This window comes from Ursus americanus, unplaced genomic scaffold, assembly GCF_024610735.1.
Source record: "Ursus americanus isolate L20-20 unplaced genomic scaffold, mUrsAme1.1.p SCAF_45, whole genome shotgun sequence".
Classification (NCBI taxonomy): domain Eukaryota; kingdom Metazoa; phylum Chordata; class Mammalia; order Carnivora; family Ursidae; genus Ursus; species Ursus americanus.
In genome coordinates this window covers 2004764-2010199 of record NW_028273627.1, presented here as the reverse complement: position 1 = coordinate 2010199, position 5436 = coordinate 2004764, and positions in this window count along the sequence as shown.

The window sequence follows — 5436 nt, the reverse complement described above, 5'->3', positions numbered from 1 at the left end:
CGGTGTGGTGAGGGGGGGGGCGAGCCGAGGGGAGGGCGCTGGTGAATGGGAGCGTGGGCCCAAGTGTTTTGGCGCAGGCGGCCTTCGAAGCTCGCCAGGGGCTCGGAGGGCCCTACCTGTTCTCGAGCCTGAATGACTGGCGGCGCCCCTAGCGGCCCGGGTGGCGGGGGTCAGCAGGTTGAGTCCAGCGCTGGGGTTCGGAGGTTCCCAATCCCCAGCGTTGGGGCGCCAAGCCCCTTGGATGGGCCCTTCGGGGACCGACCTAGGGTTAGGATTAGCCTCCAGGAGTAGGGCAGGTCCGATCCGCCTGCTGTGTTTCGAGCGGAGGGGCGGGTTGAGGTGAGGGCGCTGACTAGTGGGAGCGTGGGCCCAAGCGCTTTGGGGAGCGTGTGCATCGAGGGTCCGGGGGTGGGGGCCTGGGAGGGCCCTGTATGTTCTGCCCTGAATGAGCGGCAGCGCCCCTAGTGGCCCAGGTGGTGGAGGGGCAGCAGTGTTAGTTTGGCCCTGGGTCTCAGGGGTCCCCAATCCCCAGCGTTGCAGCCCCAGGCCCCTTGTGATGGGCCTCTCGGGGACTGACCTAGGGTTAGGGTTAGCAAGCAGGATGCCGGCAGGCCCGAAATGCCGGCTGTGCTGTGAGTGGAGGGGCGGGCGGAGTGAGGGCGCTGGCGAGCAGAAGCCTGGGCCCAAACATTTTGGCGCGGGGGCCTTCGAAGGTCGCTGGGGGCTCAGAGGGCCCTGCCCGTTCTCCCCCCCTGAATAACCGGCGGGCCCCCTAGACTCCCAGGGGTGGGGGGCTGCAGGGTGAATCCGGCGCTGGGTCTCGGGTCCCCAATCCCTGGCGTTGGGGCGCCAAGCACCTTCGGATGGGCCCCTGGGGGACCCACCTTGGGTTAGGCTTAGCCCCCAGGAGGCCATCAGGCCCAATCCCCTGGCTGTGTAGTGCGCATTGCGGCGGGCCAGGGGAGGGAGCTGGCGAGCGGGACCGTGGGCACACAGGTTTTGGCGCTGGGGCGGCCTTCGAAGGTCGTCAGGGGCTTGTAGGACCGTGCCCCTTCTCCCGCCTGAATGACCGGCGGCGCTCCTAGCGGCCCGGGTGGCGGGTGGCTGCAGGGTGAGTCCGGCCCTGGGGCTAGGACGTCCAGGATCCCGGGCATGGCGGCTTAAGGCCCCTTGGGAGGGGCCCCTCGGGAACCGACCTAGGGTTAGGGTTAGCCCCCAGGAGGCCGGCAGGTCCGATCCGGCTGCTGTGTTTCGAGCGGAGGGGCGGGTTGAGGTGAGGGCGCTGACTAGTGGGAACGTGGGCCCAAGCGCTTTGGGGCAGGGGGCCATCGAATGTGGAAGGGGGCTTGGAGGGCCCTGCCCCTTCTCCCGCCGGGAATGAGCGGCAGCGCCCCTAGTGGCCCAGGTGGTGGAGGGGCAACAGTGTTAGTCCGGCCCTGGGGCACTGGGGTCCCCAATCCCCAGCGTTGCATCCCCGGGCCCCTTGTCAGGGGCCTCTCGGGGACGGACCTAGGGTTAGGGTTAGCAAGCAGGATGCCGGCAGGCCCCAAATGCCGGCTGTGCGGCGAGTGGAGGGGCGGGCGGAGTGAGGGCGCTGGCGAGCAGGAGCCTGGGCCCAAACATTTTGGCGCCTGGGGCCTTCCAAGGTCGCTGGGGGCTCAGAGGGCCCTGCCCGTTCTGCGCCCTGATGACAGGCGGCGCCAATAACGGCCCGGGTGGCGGTGGGGCGGAGGGTGAGTCCAGCGCTGGGGCTCGGGTCCCCAATCCCAAGCGTTGGGGTGCCAGGCCCCTTGCGAGGGGCCCCTAAGGAGCCCACCTAGAGTTAGGGTTAGCCCCCAGGAGGCCTGCAAGCCCGATCTGCTGGATGTGCAGCGAGCGGAGGGGCAGGCCGAGCTGAGGGCGTTGAGGAGTGGGAGCGGGGGCCCAAGAGTTTGGCGCGGGGGGCCTTAGAAATGCGCCAGGGGCTCGGTGTGCCCTGCACATTCTCCCGCCCTGAATGACCAGCGGCGCCAATAAAGGCCCGGGTGGCGGTGGGGCGGAGGGTGAGTCCAGCGCTGGGGCGGGGGTCCCCAATCCCTGGCATTGCGGTGCCAGGCCTCTTGGGAGGAGCCCCTTGGGGGCCGACCTAGGGTTAGGATTAGCCCCGAGGAGGCCGGCAGGCAGGATCCATGGGCGGTGTGGCGAGCGGGGGGGGCGAGACGAGGGGAGGGCGCTGGTGAGTGGGAGCGTGGGCCCAAGTGTTTTGGCGCAGGCGGCCTTCGAATCTCGCCAGGGGCTCGGAGGGCCCTACCCGTTCTCCAGCCTGAATGACTGGCGGCGCCCCTAGCGGCCCGGGTGGCGGGGGTCTGCAGGGTGAGTCCAGCGCTGGGGTTCGGAGGTTCCCAATCCCCAGCGTTGGGGCGCCAAGCCCCTCGGATGGGCCCTTCGGGGACCGACCTAGGGTTAGGATTAGCCTCCAGGAATAGGGCAGGTCCGATCCGCCTGCTGTGTTTCGAGCGGAGGGACGGGTTGAGGTGAGGGCGCTGACTAGTGAGAGCGTGGGCCCAAGCGCTTTGGGGAGCGGGTGCATCGAGGGTCCGGGGGTGGGGGGCTGGGAGGGCCCTGTATGTTCTCCTGCCCCGAATGAGCGGCAGCGCCCCTAGTGGCCCAGGTGTTGGGGGGGCAGCAGTGTTAGTTTGGCCCTGGGTCTCAGGGGTCCCCAATCCCCAGCGTTGCAGCCCCAGGCCCTTGAGATGGGCCTCTCGGGGACTGACCTAGGGTTAGGGTTAGCAAGCAGGATGCCGGCAGGCCCGAAATACCGGCTGTGCGGCGAGTGGAGGGGCGGACGGAGTGAGGGCGCTGGCGAGCAGGAGCCTGGGCCCAAACATTTTGGCGCCTGGGGCCTTCCAAGGTCGCTGGGGGCTCAGAGGGCCCTGCCCGTTCTCCCCCCCTGAATAACCGGCGGGCCCCCTAGCGGCCCAGGGGTGGGGGGCTGCAGGGTGAATCCGGCGCTGGGTCTCGGGTCCCCAATCCCTGGCGTTGGGGCGCCAAGCACCTTCGGATGGGCCCCTGGGGGACCCACCTTGGGTTAGGCTTAGCCCCCAGGAGGCCATCAGGCCCAATCCCCTGGCTGTGTAGCGCGCATTGCGGCGGGCCAGGGGAGGGAGCTGGCGAGCGGGACCATGGGCCCACAGGTTTTGGCGCTGGGGCGGCCTTCGAAGGTCGTCAGGGGCTTGTAGGACCCTGCCCCTTCTCCCGCCTGAATGACCGGCGGCGCTCCTAGCGGCCCGGGTGGCGGGTGGCTGCAGGGTGAGTCCGGCCCTGGGGCTAGGACGTCCAGGATCCCGGGCATGGCGGCGCAAGGCCCCTTGGGAGGGGCCCCTCGGGAACCGACCTAGGGTTAGGGTTAGCCCCCAGGAGGCCGGCAGGTCCGATCCGGCTGCTGTGTTTCGAGCGGAGGGGCGGGTTGAGGTGAGGGCGCTGACTAGTGGGAACGTGGGCCCAAGCGCTTTGGGGCAGGGGGCCATCGAATGTGGAAGGGGGCTTGGAGGGCCCTGCCCCTTCTCCCGCCGGGAATGAGCGGCAGCGCCCCTAGTGGCCCAGGTGGTGGAGGGGCAACAGTGTTAGTCCGGCCCTGGGGCACTGGGGTCCCCAATCCCCAGCGTTGCATCCCCGGGCCCCTTGTCAGGGGCCTCTCGGGGACGGACCTAGGGTTAGGGTTAGCAAGCAGGATGCCGGCAGGCCCCAAATGCCGGCTGTGCGGCGAGTGGAGGGGCGGGCGGAGTGAGGGCGCTGGCGAGCAGGAGCCTGGGCCCAAACATTTTGGCGCCTGGGGCCTTCCAAGGTCGCTGGGGGCTCAGAGGGCCCTGCCCGTTCTGCCGCCCTGATGACAGGCGGCGCCAATAACGGCCCGGGTGGCGGTGGGGCGGAGGGTGAGTCCAGCGCTGGGGCTCGGGTCCCCAATCCCAGGCGTTTGGGCGCCAGGCCCCTTGCGAGGGGCCCCTAAGGAGCCCACCTAGAGTTAGGGTTAGCCCCCAGGAGGCCTGCAAGCCCGATCTGCTGGATGTGCAGCGAGCGGAGGGGCAGGCCGAGCTGAGGGCGTTGAGGAGTGGGAGCGGGGGCCCAAGAGTTTGGCGCGGGGGCCTTCGAAATGCGCCAGGGGCTCGGTGTGCCCTGCACATTCTCCCGCCCTGAATGACCAGCGGCGCTAATAAAGGCCCGGGTGGCGGTGGGGCGGAGGGTGAGTCCAGCGCTGGGGCGGGGGTCCCCAATCCCTGGCATTGCGGTGCCAGGCCCCTTGGGAGGAGCCCCTTGGGGGCCGACCTAGGGTTAGGATTAGCCCCGAGGAGGCCGGCAGGCAAGATCCATGGGCGGTGTGGTGAGGGGGGGGGCGAGCCGAGGGGAGGGCGCTGGTGAATGGGAGCGTGGGCCCAAGTGTTTTGGCGCAGGCGGCCTTCGAAGCTCGCCAGGGGCTCGGAGGGCCCTACCTGTTCTCGAGCCTGAATGACTGGCGGCGCCCCTAGCGGCCCGGGTGGCGGGGGTCAGCAGGTTGAGTCCAGCGCTGGGGTTCGGAGGTTCCCAATCCCCAGCGTTGGGGCGCCAAGCCCCTTGGATGGGCCCTTCGGGGACCGACCTAGGGTTAGGATTAGCCTCCAGGAGTAGGGCAGGTCCCATCCGCCTGCTGTGTTTCGAGCAGAGGGGCGGGTTGAGGTGAGGGCGCTGACTAGTGGGAGCGTGGGCCCAAGCGCTTTGGGGAGCGTGTGCATCGAGGGTCCGGGGGTGGGGGCCTGGGAGGGCCCTGTATGTTCTGCCCTGAATGAGCGGCAGCGCCCCTAGTGGCCCAGGTGGTGGAGGGGCAGCAGTGTTAGTTTGGCCCTGGGTCTCAGGGGTCCCCAATCCCCAGCGTTGCAGCCCCAGGCCCCTTGTGATGGGCCTCTCGGGGACTGACCTAGGGTTAGGGTTAGCAAGCAGGATGCCGGCAGGCCCCAAATGCCGGCTGTGCTGTGAGTGGAGGGGCGGGCGGAGTGAGGGCGCTGGCGAGCAGAAGCCTGGGCCCAAACATTTTGGCGCGGGGGCCTTCGAAGGTCGCTGGGGGCTCAGAGGGCCCTGCCCGTTCTCCCCCCCTGAATAACCGGCGGGCCCCCTAGCCTCCCAGGGGTGGGGGGCTGCAGGGTGAATCCGGCGCTGGGTCTCGGGTCCCCAATCCCTGGCGTTGGGGCGCCAAGCACCTTCGGATGGGCCCCTGGGGGACCCACCTTGGGTTAGGCTTAGCCCCCAGGAGGCCATCAGGCCCAATCCCCTGGCTGTGTAGTGCGCATTGCGGCGGGCCAGGGGAGGGAGCTGGCGAGCGGGACCGTGGGCACCCAGGTTTTGGCGCTGGGGCGGCCTTCGAAGGTCGTCAGGGGCTTGTAGGACCGTGCCCCTTCTCCCGCCTGAATGACCGGCGGCGCTCCTAGC